Source organism: Arachis hypogaea, chromosome 3 (genome assembly GCF_003086295.3).
Source record: "Arachis hypogaea cultivar Tifrunner chromosome 3, arahy.Tifrunner.gnm2.J5K5, whole genome shotgun sequence".
Classification (NCBI taxonomy): domain Eukaryota; kingdom Viridiplantae; phylum Streptophyta; class Magnoliopsida; order Fabales; family Fabaceae; genus Arachis; species Arachis hypogaea.
Genome location: NC_092038.1, coordinates 32,653,337 through 32,670,849, shown reverse-complemented (window position 1 = coordinate 32,670,849; position 17,513 = coordinate 32,653,337). Strand labels below are relative to the sequence as shown.

Sequence of the window (17,513 nt, the reverse complement as noted above, 5' to 3'; positions counted from 1 at the left end):
ATTTAAAATTAAACTTACATAATCAGGGTGGCTGAGATAATGTATAATATGAAGTTCAGGACGATCAACATCTTTATATTTTTGTTTCCTTGGCATTATGGATTTTTTCTTCCAACTTGCATGAACAACAATGGTGTTTTGGAGGTTGAAGAAGAAGAAGAAAAGAGGAAAGGTATGGTTGTGGGGTTTTTGAAAGGGACTCGGAGGGAGTGAGTATGGTCTAGCATGTTAGTATAAGGGGCACCGTCCATGGGGTGAACCACATTGTGCCACGTGGCCTTTACAGCACAAATCGGACGGTCCGAGTTGCTCTCCCTAATCGGACCATCCGAATTCTTCTACCACAACACCCTCGGTCCGAATTGTGTTCCACTATCACCACATGCAGATCAAGCACCTGTGTGCTCCATAACGAGGCAAGACACCAAACTTACCTCCATATTGAAAATAAAAAGCGCGATAATAAGCAGTTTGTATATGAAAGAAATATATTTATTACCATGTTTTACAACGCAAATAGATAGTCAAAAGTAGGAGAAATTATTTTGGATGTCTTCAACTATATTTAGTAACAGATTGCTTCTAAGAATTTTATAACTACATATTGATATTTTTAATAATTATAATTAAATAAAAAATAAAAAATTAAAGTATTGGACACTTTAAACGTAAATTTAATGTATATTATAAAATATTTACAATTACATTATTTTTAACTAAAATTTTTTTAAGGATGAGAGTAAAGTGCCTGAAGCCTGCACAACAAGAAGCATCGTGCCCTAAAAAAAAATTAGAATACTAACGGATTTTATGGAATAAAAAAATCGGTCATTAATATAATAACCAATTTAAGCAACCAATTTGAATTTTTTTTTTATCATATCTATTAACAATGATATTTCATTGGAGTCATGTCTGACGTGAAATTTTTTTCTTTTGTAGAGTTTTTTTTTTATTCTAAAAAAAAGTCACTTCAAGAGTTCTTCTATTACACTCATCTTCTCCCTTTTCTTCTCTTTCTTTATTTATGGTGCCCTTTCCTTTTTTTCTCTCTCTCTTTAAAACCCCACTCATCTCCTCGCTTTTATTCTCTTTTTTCATTTGTGATATATATATATATATATATATATATATATATATATATATATATATATATATATATATATATCTTTGAAATCCTAATTTGCTTCAGGAGTAAAATTGATCCATGTTCAGTGTCATTCTAATTCCATTTCTTTTCTTCTATAAAATTTCAAATTATCTCCTTTAGTTGTGAACCATCAAACCCCTCCAGAGATTATGATAAAAATCTGCCGAGTTGGAAAGAGGTGCCAGGAAGGAAGTAGGAGCACGCTCAGCATTTGGGTGGGTAAAATAGATCTATTGATCTTCGTTGATAGAGGCGCCGAGGATGAACGATCAAATGGCGTGATCAGATCCAATGAAAGATTATTTGGGAGAAAGTTGGAGTGTGTTCAGTATATTGATACTCCGGCCAAACAAAAAGGTTGGATCCCGTGGTTTCTAATTGAACATTAGAACAAATTGAAGACATTTATTTTTTTAGTTGAGTTGTGTTCCTGTATTTTTTCTCGAGTTTAATTCCAAATTTAAAGTTTTTATATATTTTTTGAACAAGGCCGTTTCTTGCTTTTATCCGTTGACAGTGTTATATTCATCCTTCTATTGTTGATCAAAGAGTGAAAACTTGACTTTTTATTTGCCTTGATGAGGCTGAATTTATTGATGTTGATATAAAAGCAAGTGGCAAGCTGAAACTGCTTGATTCGATGTTCATGGAGTTGAAGGCTAAAAGCTGAATTTGTGGTCTATCATCCCGTCACATCATCCACAGGTATTTGTTAAGTATTTGATGAACTTGAGTGCTAAATTCTAATCATCATAGTGAAATTGTCTCTCCAATTTTCCTTCAACTTCAACATATTTTTTGTTTCCTATTGTTTGGTAATTTCATCACTATAAGAGCTGAGTTCTTTTCCCAATCTTTTTCTGCACAATTCTTTTAAATTATCTGAAAAATATAATATATATGTTACATAACTAAATTATTCATATATGACATATTATAACTACTATGCATGAAGAAGAAATAAACATAAATCAAAAGAGATATTTTACTAAGAAGTTCAAAATACAAGTATTTCAAATAAAAAATAGATATAAACTGAAATATTAAGCAGTATCCAAATTTTTCAGATATTTTATAGAACTAAAGATTAGTTTGAGCTCTTACTATTTACTTTAATCAAAGGAAACACAGTTGCAGGCTTGGCCACATTTACTTTGCTCTTTGTTATGTGCTTTTTTTCCCATACTATCAACAGATTTAAATCGTTAGTGTGGTTGCTGGATTTAACATGAAAGAATATATATTGTATGAACAAAAAAATAAATAAATAAAACATATACAAACTAGAGTACTTAAGATGTTTCCTATTTGATTGTTTGTACCTGATTAGAAAATATGTTAACTTCATGCATGCAATGGCTATTATCCTTTGGCAAAATTATCAAGGATTGAAAACTCTACTACTTTTTATCAAGTTTTGGGTGAATGGAATGGTTGGAAGGGTTATTGATATAAATACAATTATTTATTGTCTTGGTTTTCGCAATACTATGTGCTAGACTCAAAACCACTCATTATGGTGGTTTCTATCTCTAACACTATGATTAGTGCTTTTTACGTTATTTGAAAAGTGTTTCATTTCACCTTCTTTCTCTTTTTTTATGACATTCAATGAGTGTAATTTTAGAAAAAAAATCCAATCTTAATAGATGTTATTAATTAATAATTACACACATTTTTTTGTGTGATTAATTACAAGCATTTATAAATGAGTAGGTACATATAATTTGTAGTACTCATCCAAAAACATTAAAAAGATGTGACTCAAGTAATACAAAGTGACAAAATTCAATGCTTCAGTGGTTTAATATTTTTAGTATAGTCCAATTATACTCATTACAGTATTCCACAGATATTTGGGCCAAGAGCCATAAAAATTCAATATGTATGTCAGTGAATACTAAAAAAAATTGTATGCCAACGACACATTCAATATTAGTGTGCCGCATGCTATAAAGATATCACCTAATAATAGTTCATATGATAGGCGATTTTAGTCAATATAAGTGGATGAATTATTTCAGTGGTTACATAGTCTGTAGATGAGTATACATTGGAAACCAATTTTTAAACCAACAACGGTACAAGAGTATTAATATATCAATATAATAGTATGGTATTAATTTAATTACATACCTCTTGATTCCAGTTAGTGCCAACTGTGATTCACAATAAAATGAATGTATGCATCAATGTCCCCCCAATTATACCGGATCATATTCCCTATATACACATAAATCAACGAGTCAACGTTTTTATCACTGATGACAATTTTGATTCAACTTCATTTTCTTAATTCGTAAATCTTATATCATTATTATAACTATATGTTTTTTCTAGACTAAATTATAATTTTGATTCTCATAAAATTCAATTTTTTTTATAAAATAATCTTAAAAAAGGACTTTTTGACTTTTCAAATGTGATCTTAATTTAATAAAATATAAAATTTTATTTTATAAGTGAAAAATAATTCATATATTTAATCCACTTTTTTGTTTGTTGGTATATTAGAAGAACTATTAAAGAATAAATATAAAAAATTAATCCCTAGATCAAGTTTATATTTTTGTTGTTATATTTGAAAAATTATTCATAAGGCACATATAAAAAAATTTCTAAATCATTTTAATATTTTGCTAATTCTTTGCTATCTCTACCCTACATGTTCTAAGAAGAGAAGACTATAGTCATCAAAAGGTAATTTTATTCCTAGTTATTTTTTTGTTATAATGCATTATTTTTTTTCTACTTTAGTTCTTTCCTGTCTTTTGGGTTGTACATTTTCAACCAACACTCTTATTCCTTTCTTTCTATTTGTGTGCAGAAAAATGAAACTAGCTTTTTAGATACTATTTTGTTACCATGAGTGTTTTTGGATGTAGAAGTGATCGAAATAGGTAGACATTATATTGTTTGTTGCTTCTATTAATGATTTTCTGTTATATATATTGTAAATATACTGAATAGATTTGATTTAGGCGCGTTTCTTTGGTACAACATAACATTGGCCAGGTGACAAAGAATTAAGAACCGTATTTGGTGCATACAAAGGAGGAGTACACATTTAAAAATAAAATATACTTTGTTCGTTTTTTTATAACCATGTAAAAATAGATAAATTACATATAACCCAAATAATAAAATCTATCAGAATAAATTAAATGTATGTGATAACTATCTTATTTTTTAGGGTGATGTGTTATTCCATATATAATAATTGCTAAATATGGTACCGAGTTGAAAGATGAAATTGTGCTAATTGATTACTGACGTGTACCCTACAAACTTGGAAATAAGATCAAATCAAAACTGACCAGACAATTCGGAGAAATTAGTAGAACAGCTCAATTACACAACTCGATTGTAGTTTTAGTCAAACATTATCTACAGTTCGTTACCAATAATAACGACACCCACAATATTACTAAAATATCGGAACAAACAAAAGGAAGCTAACACTTCACTCATCTATATAAACAAGCCAATAAGCTCGGTGAACGACAGGTCACACAATCCACTTTATTTCTTTTTTACATCGCTTTCTTAACACCTTATTCTAACTTGAGCGTCGAAGTGCTTTTTGCAGGTGCTCTCGCCGTGGTGTTTCATTTTGCCGAGGTGTTTCATCCTTCACCTAGGACGACGTATAACTCTCCATCGAAGCTGAACGTCAACGAAAGGAATCTTCATACCTCGGCTGCACACGAACGGAACATTTGGCACCCACCGTGGGGCCCGAATTTATCTAGCCCCACTATTTTCTTTACCCGTCTTGTTACTCTTTTTTGCAGAATTTCCAATCCTCAAGCATGGCCGTTAATGGGATCCAACAACCCACACAAGCAGAGCTCCTAGCTCAGATTGTTGAGCTTCAGGCAGAAGTTCGGAGGATAGCCAAGTTGTCTTTTGCCAATAATGTTGGAAAGCATGAGGAAGGAAACTCCAAAAGCTCGGCTCAGGGCAATACAGACCCTCTGAACATCAGCCTGCCAAAGGAAAAGCTGACCTTAGATAATCCTTTCTCCAAAGAGATCACCAAGTTTCAGATGCCAAAAAACTTCGTGTTGTCAACTGCCCTAGAGCCATACAAGGGGTTTGGTGATCACCGCGCTCATGTTAAGAAATTCCAATCTATGATGTTTTTTAACGGCATTAACAATGAACATGTTCTTTGTCGAGCTTTTCCTACTTATCTTGATGGTGCTGCATTACTTTGGTTTCCAAGTTGTCTGCAGGTTCAATTTTTTCTTTTGAGGAGCTGGCAAGATCTTTCATCGATTACTTTGCCGCATCAAGAATATATGTGCACGGATTAGACTACCTTGGAACAATCAGACAAGGGCAACACAAAAGCCTAAAAGACTATATGACTCAATTCACTGAGGCAACCTGGAGATTCCAGACTTAGACCCGGCAGTCCACCTACACGCCCTTAAAACCGGCCTCATACCTGGTAAGTTTCAAGAGACGATTGCGGTAAGCAAACCAAAGACGCTAGAAGTGTTCCGAGAAAGGGTTGTAGGTCAAATGGAAGTCGAAGAGCTCCGTGAAGCTCATAAAATTGACAGACAACCGCCCAGAAGAAAAGAGGAGAAGGCTTTCAGATTGCCAAGCAAGAAGGAATGAAAGAAACCTTTCAAGCTCATACCAAAATTCAATACTTACACCAGATTCAATACAAAGAGAGAAAAAATAATCAACGAGATTCTCAATGCCAAAATAATAAAGCCCCCTGCCCGAGCAGGAAGTTACCAGGATCAGCGATTTGTAGACAAAAGCAAACACTGTGCTTTCCACTAGAAGTATAGACACACAACGGACGAATGCATAATTACCAAGGACTTATGAGAGATTAGCCCGACAAGGTCTCCTGGACAAGTATGTCGAAGGACGAAGAAATAGGGAAAGCACTCGGGACCGAGAAGAGCATCAACGAACCTCGGAAGAAAAAGATGACAGTAAATGGTCCAACCCTAATCCACTAAAGGGGGGTCATAAACTGCATATCCGGAGGATTTGCTAGGGGAGGAGAGACAAATGCGGCACAAAAATGAAGTTACGGACAATGCAGGCAATTGAAGAAACAGTACCCCAAAGAAAGGTGGATACAACAGAGCCCAAAATAACCTTCAGTCAGGCTGACCTATCTTCACCAGGTCCAAACCTCGACGACCCAGTAGTGATTTCCATCCAAACAGGAGAGTTGCTGGTAAGAAAGGTCCTCATGGACCCAGGTAGTAGCACGGATGTCCTATTTTATTCTACTTTCCAAATTGGTTGGTTTCTCTGGGAAAAAGGGTCCCAATAAAAGGCTAAATATGGTTAAAAACGACAATGGAAAACACCCCATTATCAAGGACCATTGATGTCCAATACCTTATAGTCGATTGCCCCAGTCCTTACAATATTATCCTTGAAAGACCTGCTCTGAACACATTCAGAGAAGTGGTATCTACTTTATATCTATGTGTTAAGTTTCAAGTACAGGATGGCAGGATAGAAACAATAGACTCAGATCGCCAACAAGCTTAGCAATGTTACAATGCAAGCCTAAAAGGGGCTAACACAGGGGGAAAACCTTAACAAGAAGTGAAGGCTGTCTACAGCACAAATAGAGTACTATCACTAGTAGAGCTCAATCCTCGGAAAGATTCCCAGGAAAGACCTCAGCCAACAGATGAACTCCAAAGGGTTCCTCTAACCTCAAAAGCAGAACAGTTTACGTATATTGGCCGAGCTCTTGAAGGAGAGGAGCAATCAAAACTAATAAAGGTACTACAAGACAATGCCGACTTGTTCGCTTGGACCCTAGCAGACATGCTAGGGATAGACTCGAGCGTCAATTGCCACAAACTCATCATGGACAGAACAATCTGACCTGTGGCTCAGAAGAAAAGAAACCTCAGAGCGGAAAAGGCGAAGGCAGCCCTGGAAGAGACTACGAAGCTCCTTAATGTCGGATTTATTAAAGAGATCCGCTTTACCACATGAATCTCAAATGTGGTAATGGTAAAAAAGAACTCAGGTAAATGGCGTACGTGCGTCGACTTTACAAATCTTAACAAGCCATGTCCAGAAGATGCTTACCCATTGTCTTGTATTGACAAACTAGTAGATAATGCTTTTGGGTTTAAAAGCTTAAGCTTCATGGATGCATACTCTGGTTAAAACCAGATTCTTATACATCCAGAAGACCAAAGCAAAATAGCTTTTATAACAGAACAATGGAATTTTTGTTATAAGGTAATGCCATTTGGCCTAAAGAATGCAGGTGTCAAAGACTAATGGACAAGGTATTTCATCAGCAAATAGGTCAGAATATGGAGATCTATGTAGATGACATGGTGGCCAAGTCTCCATCAGAAGGATCGCACTGTGACGACCTAGAGGAAATATTCAAACAGATCCGAGCATATAATATGAGACTCAATCCAGAGAAATGTGCTTTTGGGGTACAAGGAGGAAAATTCCTCGGGTTTATGCTAACTTCACGCGGGATTGAGGCAAACCCCGAAAAATGTGAGGCAATACTCAACATGGCAAGTCCGAAAATAATCAAAGAAATACAACAATTAGCAGGAAGGGTGGCTGCACTGTTACGATTTCTGCCCGCAATATCAAACCGATCATACCACTTCTTCCAGACAATCTCCAAGAATAAAAAGTTCGAATGGACCAAAGAATGTGAAACAGCATTTTCCGAACTTAAGCTATCATATCCTCACCACCAGTATTACAAAGTCCAGAGATCAGTAAACTTCTGTATTTGTACTTATCTATTTCTAATCATTCTGTAAGTTCAGTTTTTGTTATCGAGACATGAAAAGCACAAAAACCAGTATACTTTGTTAGTAAAGTCATGCAACCAACCGAAAAAAGGTATCCCAGAATAGAACAATTGGCCCTAGCATTGGTAACAACAACAAGGAGGCTAAGGCACTACATCCAGAGCCACACAATAGTCGTAAGGACTAACTAACCATTACGGAAGATACTGAGAAACCCATAATTGGCAGGACGGCTGACCAAATGGTCCATCAAAATTTTTGAGTTTGATATTCAGTTTCAATCAAGACCAACTCTGAAATCACAGATCTTGGCAGACTTTGTTTCTGAACTTATAGCAAATGAGCAGCATGACGAACAGGTTTGGAAGTTACAGGTGGATGGATCATCAAACCGCGAGGGGAGCAGTGCTGGGATAGTACAAAAGGAAGGAGAAATAATAATGGCCGAAAAATCACTTCAATTCCACTTCTCGGCGAGCAACAACCAAGCCGAGTATGAGGCGCTCTAGCAGGTCTAAAGCTCGCCCTCAGTTTCCATGTACATCGCCTAACAGTATACTGTGATTCCCTGTTGGTAGTTCAGCAAATCAAAGGAGACTTCCAAGTAAAAGATTCTCTGTTAGAGCGGTATTAGCTCTAGCAAAGGATCTTATTTCAAAATTCGATGAATTAATTATATCGCATGTGCATAGAGAGAAGAACACTAGAGCAGATATATTGTCTAAACTCGCCGCTACTAGAGCAAACACACACAGTCGGCACTAGCACAACTTACACTAGAAAATCCTAGTATCGAATCACTGTGCATAATGAACATCACTCATACAAACGATTGGAGAATGCCTTTTCTTGAGTATATTTGTGCAGGGACCATTCCCAGAAATGAGACCAATCCTTAAATCTTTAGACGAAAAGCAAATTTTTATACAACTGTGACAGGAGAACTATACCAATGTGGTTTCTCACAACCACTACTAAAATGCCTCAGCAAGGACGAAGGCAATGAAGTCATGACCGAGGTCCATGAGAGCGTGTGTGGCAACCATATAGGAGGACGAGTACTAGCAGCCAAAATTGTCCGAACAGGATATTACTGGCTGATGAGCGGATAATTTATACGCTTTTTGGCATTATTTTTAGATAGTTTTTAGTAAGTTTGAGCTACTTTTAGGGATGTTTTCATTAGTTTTTAGGCAAAAATCATATTTCTGGACTTTACTATGAGTTTGTGTGTTTTTCTGTGATTTCAGGTAATTTCTGGCTGAAATTGAGGGAGCTGAGCAAAAATCTGAGTTAGGCTGAAAAAGGACTGCTGATGCTGTTGGATCCTGACCTCCCTGCACTCGAAATGAATTTTCTGGAGCTACAGGAGTCCAATTGGCGCGCTCTCAACGGCGTTGGAAAGTAGACATCCAGGGCTTTCCAGCAATATATAATAGTCCATACTTTGTGCGAAGATAGACGACGTAACTTGGCGTTAAACGCCAAGTACATGCTGCTGTCTGGAGTTAAACGCCAGAAAAACGTCATGATCCGGAGTTGAACGCCCAAAACACGTCATAACTTGGAGTTCAACTCCAAGAAAGGCCTCAACTCGTGGATAGCTCTAGTCCCAGCTCCAGCACACACCAAGTGGGCCCCAGAAGTGGATTTCTGCACCAATTATCTTAGTTTATTCATTTTCTGTAAACCTAGGTTACTAGTTTACTATTTAAACAACTTTTAGAGACTTATCTTGTACCTCATGACATTTTCAGATCTGAATTACATACTTTTTGACGGCATGAGTCTCTAAACTCCATTGTTGGGGGTGAGGAGCTCTGCGGCGTCTCGATGAATTAATACAATTCATTTGTTTTCCATTCAAACACGCTTGTTCTTATCTAAGATGTTCATTCGCGCTTAATTATGGAGAAGGTGATGATCCGTGACACTCATCACCTTCCTCAATCCATGAACGTGTGCCTGACAACCACCTCCGTTCTACATCAGATTGAATGAGTATCTCTTAGATTCCTTAATCAGAATCTTCGTGGTATAAGCCGGATTGATGGCGGCATTCATGAGAATCCGGAAAGTCTAAACCTTGTCTGTGGTATTCCGAGTAGGATTCTGGGATTGAATGGCTGTGACGAGCTTCAAACTCCTGAAGGCTAGGCGTTAGTGACAGACGCAAAAGAATCAATGGATTCTATTCCAACCTGATTGAGAACCGACAGATGATTAGCCGTGCTGTGACAGAGCATAGGAATGTTTTCACTGAGAGGATGGGAAGTAGCCATTGACAACGGTGACACCCTACATAGAGCTTGCCATGGAAGGAACCTTGCGTGTGGGAAAGGATTTCAAGGAAGAGTTGAAGTTCAGAGGACAAAGCATCTCCAAAACTCCAACATATTTCTCATTACTGCACAACAAGTAACGCTTTTATTCTCCATTATTAAAGTAATAACTATTTATTTTATGCCCTTTTCTTAATTAAAATACGAGGCTAAAGAATCCTATTGGTATCCTGACTAAGACAAATAAAATAAACATAGCTTGCTTCAATCCAACAATCTCCGTGGGATTCGACCCTTACTCACGTAAGGTATTACTTGGACGACCCAGTGCACTTGCTGGTTAGTTGTGCGGATTACAAATTCGTGCACCAAGTTTTTGGCGCCGTTGCCGGGGATTGTTCGAGTTTGAACAACTAAAGGTTTATTTTATTTCTTAGATTAGGAAGATTTTGGTAATTGGGTCAGAGTCTTTTATTTTCTTTTCAAAAATATTATTTTTCTTTATTAATTTTTAATTTCTCTTTGAGTCTAGTGTCTTATTCTAAGTTTGGTGTCAATTTCATATTTTGTATTTTCTATTTAATATTTTCGTATTAGTGTCTGTGTTCTTCATTGATCTTCAAGTTGTTCTTGTTTATTTTGCTTGTTTGATCTTGAGTTTTTCTTGTTTTGTGTCTTTTCTTGTTTTTCTTGTGTTTTTTTTTCAAAACAGTAACTTTCAAAAAAAAAAAATTTTTACTTATATCCATTTTTAAAATTAACTCTGAAGTTGCTGCCCATTTTGCTGGAGTTTTAGTAGTTGTTCTTCATAATTGGGTATCCTCTTTGGAATCTTTTTCAAAAATAATTTTTCTTTTATTGAATCTTGTGCCAAACTTTAAGTTTGGTGTTTTCTTGCTAAGTTTTCTTTAATTTTCGAAAATTTGTCTTGGTTTTCTAAAATTTTTAAGTTTGGTGTTCTTCCTTTTGTTCTTGGTGTTCTTGTGAATTTTCAAAGTGTTCTTGAGTCTTTTTTGTGCTTTGATCTTAAAATTTTTAAGTTTGGTGTTCCTTGGTGTTTTCCCTCCAAAATTTTCGAAAAAAAAGGAACATTGGATCTAAAAATTTTAAATCTTGTGTCTTTTGCATATTTTTCTCTTTCATCATAAAATTCAAAATTCAAAAAAAAAAATATTCTTCCTAACTAATTTTAAGCTATTTTTTTTTTCGAAAATTTTATATATAAAAAAATTTCAGATTTCAATTTCAAAATATTTTTCAATTTCTTTTATTTGTTTCGTTTTTATTTTATTTTATAAAAATTAATTTTTTTTATAAAATAAACAATAGCAACATACATATCATCTCTTTTATTCCATTATGGAATTAAGTGGGAATGATCAGTCCAGGAGGACTTTGGGGTCATATGCTAACCCCACTACTGCTTCATATGGGGGTAGTATCTGTATACCCTCCATTGGAGTTAGTAGCTTTGAGTTGAATCCTCAGCTCATTATCATGGTGCAGCAAAACTGCCAGTATTCTGGTCTTCCAAATGAAGAACCTACAGAGTTTCTGGCACAATTTTTACAATTTGCTGACACAGTACATGATAAAGAAGTGGATCAGGATGTCTACAGATTATTACTGTTTCCATTTGCTGTAAAAGATCAAGCTAAGAGGTGGTTAAATAACCAGCCTAAGAACAGCATAAAAACATGGAAACAGCTGTCAGAAAAATTCCTGAATCACTATTTCCCTCCAAAACGGATGACACAGCTAAGGCTAAGCATCCAAGGCTTCAAACAAGGAGATAATGAATCCCTTTATGATGCCTGGGAGAGATACAGAGAGATGCTAAGAAAATGCCCCTCTGAAATGTTTTCAGAGTGGGTGCAATTGGACATCTTCTACTATGGGCTTACAGAAAAAGCTCAACTTTCTCTAGACCACTCAGCTGGTGGATCTATACATATGAGAAAAACAATTGAAGAAGCTCAAGAGCTTATTGATACAGTTGCCAGAAATCAGCATCTGTACCTAAGCAGTGAATCTTCCATGAAAGAAGAAGCTAAAACAGTAACTGCTGAACTCAGTCCTGTAGATCAGGCTAATGAATTCAATCAGCAATTAGACTTTCTAACTCAGCAGCTAGCCGAATTCAAGAAAATACTACAGGAAACAAGAATGGCCAACAGGAATATGGAAGTACAGTTAAGGCAAACAGAAAAGCAACTGTCAAAACAAATAGCAGAAGAATGCCAAGCAGTTCAATTAAGAAGTGGGAAAACATTAAATACCTCACTTCAAAACAGCAGGAAGCCAAGAAATGAATAGATGGCTACTCAAAATCCCTCTGAGGACAATCAGAGCCCAGAGAGGAATAATGCTGGCGCTGAACGCCCAGACCATGCTCATTCCTGGCGTTCAACGCCAGAAACAAGCATGAATTCGGCGTTGAACGCCCAAGGGAAGCATAGTTCTGGCGTTCAGACGCCAGTAACAAATAAGGAGTTGGCGTTTAACGCCACTCCAGCTTCCACCCCTGGCATTCAAACGCCAGTGGGAAATCAGTCACATACAAGTGCTGATAGCAACCCTTCTAAAAAGGCTTCCCACCCCACTTCTACAGGCAATCAACCTGCAGCAACTAAGGTTGAGGAATACAAAGCCAAAATGCCTTATCCTCAAAAACTCCGCCAAGCGGAACAGGATAAACAATTTGCTCGCTTTGCAGACTATCTCAGGACTCTTGAAATAAAGATTCCGTTTGCAGAAGCACTTGAGCAAATACCCTCTTATGCTAAGTTCATGAAAGAGATCTTAAGTCATAAGAAGGATTGGAGGGAGACTGAAAAAGTTTACCTCACTGAAGAATGCAGTGCAGTCATTCTGAAAAGCTTACCTGAGAAGCTTAAAGATCCTGGGAGCTTCATGATACCATGCACATTAGAGGGTAACTGCACCAAGACAGCTCTATGTGATCTTGGGGCAAGCATCAACCTAATCCCTGCATCTACTATCAGAAAGCTTGGCTTGACTGAAGAGGTCAAACCAACCCGGATCTGTCTTCAACTTGCTGATGGCTCCATTAAATACCCATCAGGCATAATTGAGGACATGATTATCAAGGTTGGGCCATTTGCCTTCCCTACTGACTTTGTAGTGCTGGAAATGGAGGAGCACAAGAGTGCAACTCTCATTTTAGGAAGAGCATTCCTAGCAACTGGACGAACCCTCATTGACGTCCAAAAAGGAGAGATAACCCTGAGAGTCAATGAGGATGAGTTTAAGTTGAATGTTGTCAAAGCTATGCAACATCCAGACACATTAGACGACTGCCTGAGCGTTGATATTATTGACTCCCTGGTGGAAGAGGTCTATATGACTGAGAGTCTCGAATCAGAGCTAGAGGACATTTTTAAAGATGTTCAGCCTGATCTGGAGGAACCAGAGGAAATAAAAAAACCTCTGAAAACTCCTCAGGAAGAGGAGAAACCTCCTAAACCCGAGCTCAAACCACTACCACCATCCCTGAAATATGCATTTATGGGTGAAGGTGACACTTTTCCTGTAATCATAAGCTCTGCTTTAGGGCCACATGAAGAGAAAGCATTAATTCAAGTGCTAAGGACACACAAGACAGTTCTTGGGTGGTCCATTAGTGATCTCAAGGGCATTAGCCCAGCCAGATGCATGCACAAGATCTTACTGGAGGGTGACGCCAAGCCAGTGGTTCAACCACAAAGGCGGCTGAATCCAGCCATGAAGGAAGTTGTGCAGAAAGAGGTCACTAAGTTACTAGAGGCTGGGATTATTTATCCTATTTCTGATAGCCCCTGGGTAAGCCCTGTCCAAGTCGTCCCTAAGAAAGGTGGCATGACAGTGGTTCATAATGAAAAAAATGAACTGGTTCCTACAAGAACAGTTACAGGGTGGCGTATGTGTATTGATTATAGAAGGCTCAATACAGCCACCCGAAAGGATCATTTTCCTTTACCATTCATAGATCAGATGCTAGAAAGACTAGCAGGTCATGAATACTACTGCTTCCTGGATGGATATTCAGGTTATAATCAAATTACAGTAGATCCCCAGGATCAAGAGAAAACGGCATTCACATGTCCATCTGGAGTATTTGCATACAGAAGGATGCCATTTGGCTTGTGCAATGCACCTGCAACCTTTCAAAGGTGCATGCTCTCCATCTTCTCTGATATGGTGGAGAAGTTTCTGGAAGTCTTCATGGATGACTTTTCAGTATTTGGAGACTCATTCAGCTCCTGCCTTAACCATTTAGCACTTGTTCTGAAAAGATGCCAAGAGACCAACCTAGTTTTAAACTGGGAAAAATGTCACTTTATGGTGACTGAAGGGATTGTCCTTGGGCACAAAATTTCAAACAAGGGAATAGAGGTGGATCAAGCTAAGGTAGAGGTAATTGAAAAATTACCACCACCTGCCAATGTTAAGGCAATCAGAAGCTTTCTGGGGCATGCAGGATTCTATAGGAGGTTTATAAAGGATTTTTCAAAAATCGCCAAACCTCTGAGCAATCTGCTAGCTGCAGACACGCCATTTGTGTTTGACACAAAGTGTTTGCAGGCATTTGAGACCCTGAAAGCTAAGCTGGTCACAGCACCAGTTATTTCTGCACCAGACTGGACATTACCCTTTGAACTAATGTGTGATGCTAGTGACCATACCATCGGTGTAGTATTGGGACAGAGGCATAACAAGCTTCTGCATGTCATTTATTATGCTAGCAGTGTTTTAAATGATGCCCAGAAAAATTACACAACCACAGAAAAAGAATTACTTGCAGTGGTTTATGCCATTGACAAGTTTAGATCCTACTTAGTAGGATCAAAAGTGATTGTGTACACTGACCATGCTGCTCTTAAATATCTACTCACAAAGCAAGATTCAAAGCCCAGGCTTATAAGATGGGTGTTGCTTCTACAAGAGTTTGATATAGAAATAAGAGACAGAAAAGGAACAGAGAATCAAGTAGCTGATCACCTGTCCCGGATAGAACCAATAGCAGGAGCATCCCTCCCTCCTACTGAGATCTCTGAAACCTTTCCGGATGAGCAATTGTTTGCTGTTCAGGAAGCTCTGTGGTTTGCAGACATTGCAAACTATAAGACACAAGGTTCTCCTTTTGTAACCATGGAGAGGAAGCATGAAGAGCTTCTCTCAGTTCAGAGTCAAGAAGAGCCCACACAGTCAAACTCTAAGTTTGGTGTTGTGAGGCCACAACCAAACTCTAAGTTTGGTGTTAAGACCCCATATCCAAACTCTAAGTTTGGTGTTGGCAACTATACAACATTGACCTGATCACCTTGTGGCTCCATGAGAGCCACTGTCAAGCTATTGACATTAAAGAAGCGCTTGTTGGGAGGCAACCCAATTTTATTTATCTAATTTTTATTTTATTGTTATTTTGTGTTTTATTAGGTACATGATCATGAGGAGTCACGAAAAAAAAATCATAAAAATTAAAAACAGAATCAAAAACAGCAGAAGAAAAAAATTTGCACCCTGGAGGACGCACAGGCTGGCGTTCAACGCCAGTAAGATGCATCTGGCTGGTGTTCAACGCCAGAACAGAGCACCATTCTGGTGCTAAACGCCAGAAACAAGCAACATCCTGGCGCTGAACGCCAGGAATGTTCCTAGAGGAGAAAAGCTGGCGCTGAACGCCAGTAACAAGCATGAAACTGGCGTTCAACGCCAGAAACATGCTTTACATGGGCGTTGAACGCCTAGAATGTGCACCACACGGCGTTTAAACGCCAGAATGGTATGCAAAGGCATTTTACATGCCTATTTGGCGCAGGGATGGAATTCCTTGACACCTCAGGATCTGTGGGCCCCCACAGGATCACCTCAGGATCTGTGGACCTCACAGGATCCCCACCTACCTCGCCCTCTCTCTCTCCATTCATGGTCATCCCTTCTGGTTTTCATTCACCACTCACTTCTATTCACTCTTCCCCACTCCCCTTCAAAATTCAAAACTATTTTCCACCCAAACCCACCCATATAGCCGAATACACACAACCCTCCATCTCTTCTTCTTCTTCATCATCTTTTCTTTCTTCTCTTGCTCGAGGGCGAGCAATTTTCTAAGTTTGGTGTGGTAAAAGCATAGCTTTTTGCTTTTTCATTACCATTAATGGCACCTAAGGCCAGAGAAACCTCAAAGGGAAGACAAAAGCTTCCACCTCTGAGTCTTGGGAGATGGAAAGACTCATATAAAGCCGTCAAAGCTCAGTGGTAGAACATGTGGCTGCAAATCAAGAGATCCCTGAGATACCTCAGGGGATAAATTGTCCTCCACACAAATATTGGAAGCAACCAAGGGTAGAAACACCAAAATTACTAGGAATCATTCAACAGAAGCAAGGAAGAGACATAGAGGAGCTCAAAGAGCACCATTGCACCTTCAAGAAGGCGCCACCCTCACTCAGGTGGATTCATTCCTTGTTCTTATTTCTTTCTGCTTTTCGGTTTTTAATATTGTATTTATCTATGTTTTGTGTCTCTAAATTCATGATCATTAGTATGTAACCATGTCTCAAAGCTATGAATAAATTCCATTAATCCTTCACCTCTCTTAAAAAAAAAATGTTTTAACTCAAAAGAACAAGAAGTACATGAATTTCGAATTATCCTTGAATTTAATTTAATTATATTGATGTGGCGACAATACTTTTTGTTTTCTGAATGAATGCTTAAACAGTGCATGTTTTTGATCTTGTTGTTTATGAATGTTAAAATTGTTGGCTCTTGAAAGAATGATGAACAAAGAGAAATGTTTTTGATGATCTGAAAAATTATGAAATTGATTCTTGAAGCAAGAAAAAGCAGTGAATAGCAAAAGCTTTCAAAAAAAAAAAGAAGGAGCAGTAGAAAAAGCCAATAGCCCTTAAAACCAAAAGGCAAGGGTAAAAAGGATCCAAGGCTTTGAGCATCAATGGATAGGAGGGCCCAAGGAAATAAAATCCAGGCCTAAGCGGCTAAATCAAGCTGTCCCTAACCATGTGCTTGTGTCATGAAGGTCAAAGTGAAAAGCTTGAGACTGAGTGGTTAAAGTCGTGATCCAAAGCAAAAGAGTGTGCTTAAGAGCTCTGGACACCACTAACTGGGGACTCTAGCAAAGCTGAGTCACAAGCTGAAAAGGTTCACCCAGTTATGTGTCTGTGGCATTTATGTATCCGGTGGTAATACTGGAAAACAAAGTGCTTAGGGCCACGGCCAAGACTCAAAAAAAAAAGTAGCTGTGTTCAAGAATCAACATACTTA

The 17,513-nt window shown here is 37.7% G+C and overlaps 2 long non-coding RNA genes across 3 annotated transcripts; one reads left to right on the top strand and one right to left on the bottom strand.

Moving 5' to 3' along the window:
- The first annotated feature begins 1,185 nt into the window (after positions 1-1,185).
- On the top strand, positions 1,186-9,809 carry LOC112790168 (uncharacterized). Of its 2 annotated transcripts, XR_011879720.1 has the most exons (4): positions 1,186-1,507; positions 1,762-1,855; positions 4,740-5,606; positions 9,192-9,809. It is a non-coding gene; the product is annotated as an uncharacterized lncRNA (long non-coding RNA). The 2 variants fall into 2 exon arrangements; XR_011879719.1 differs by lacking the exons at positions 4,740-5,606; positions 9,192-9,809 and having other exon boundaries at positions 1,668-1,797.
- LOC112790169 (uncharacterized) lies at positions 1,702-2,577 on the bottom strand. Its single transcript, XR_003196534.3, has 3 exons — positions 2,473-2,577; positions 2,255-2,335; positions 1,702-2,032 (listed from the first exon to the last, which is right to left on the bottom strand). It is a non-coding gene; the product is annotated as an uncharacterized lncRNA (long non-coding RNA).
- Positions 9,810-17,513: the final 7,704 nt, after the last annotated feature.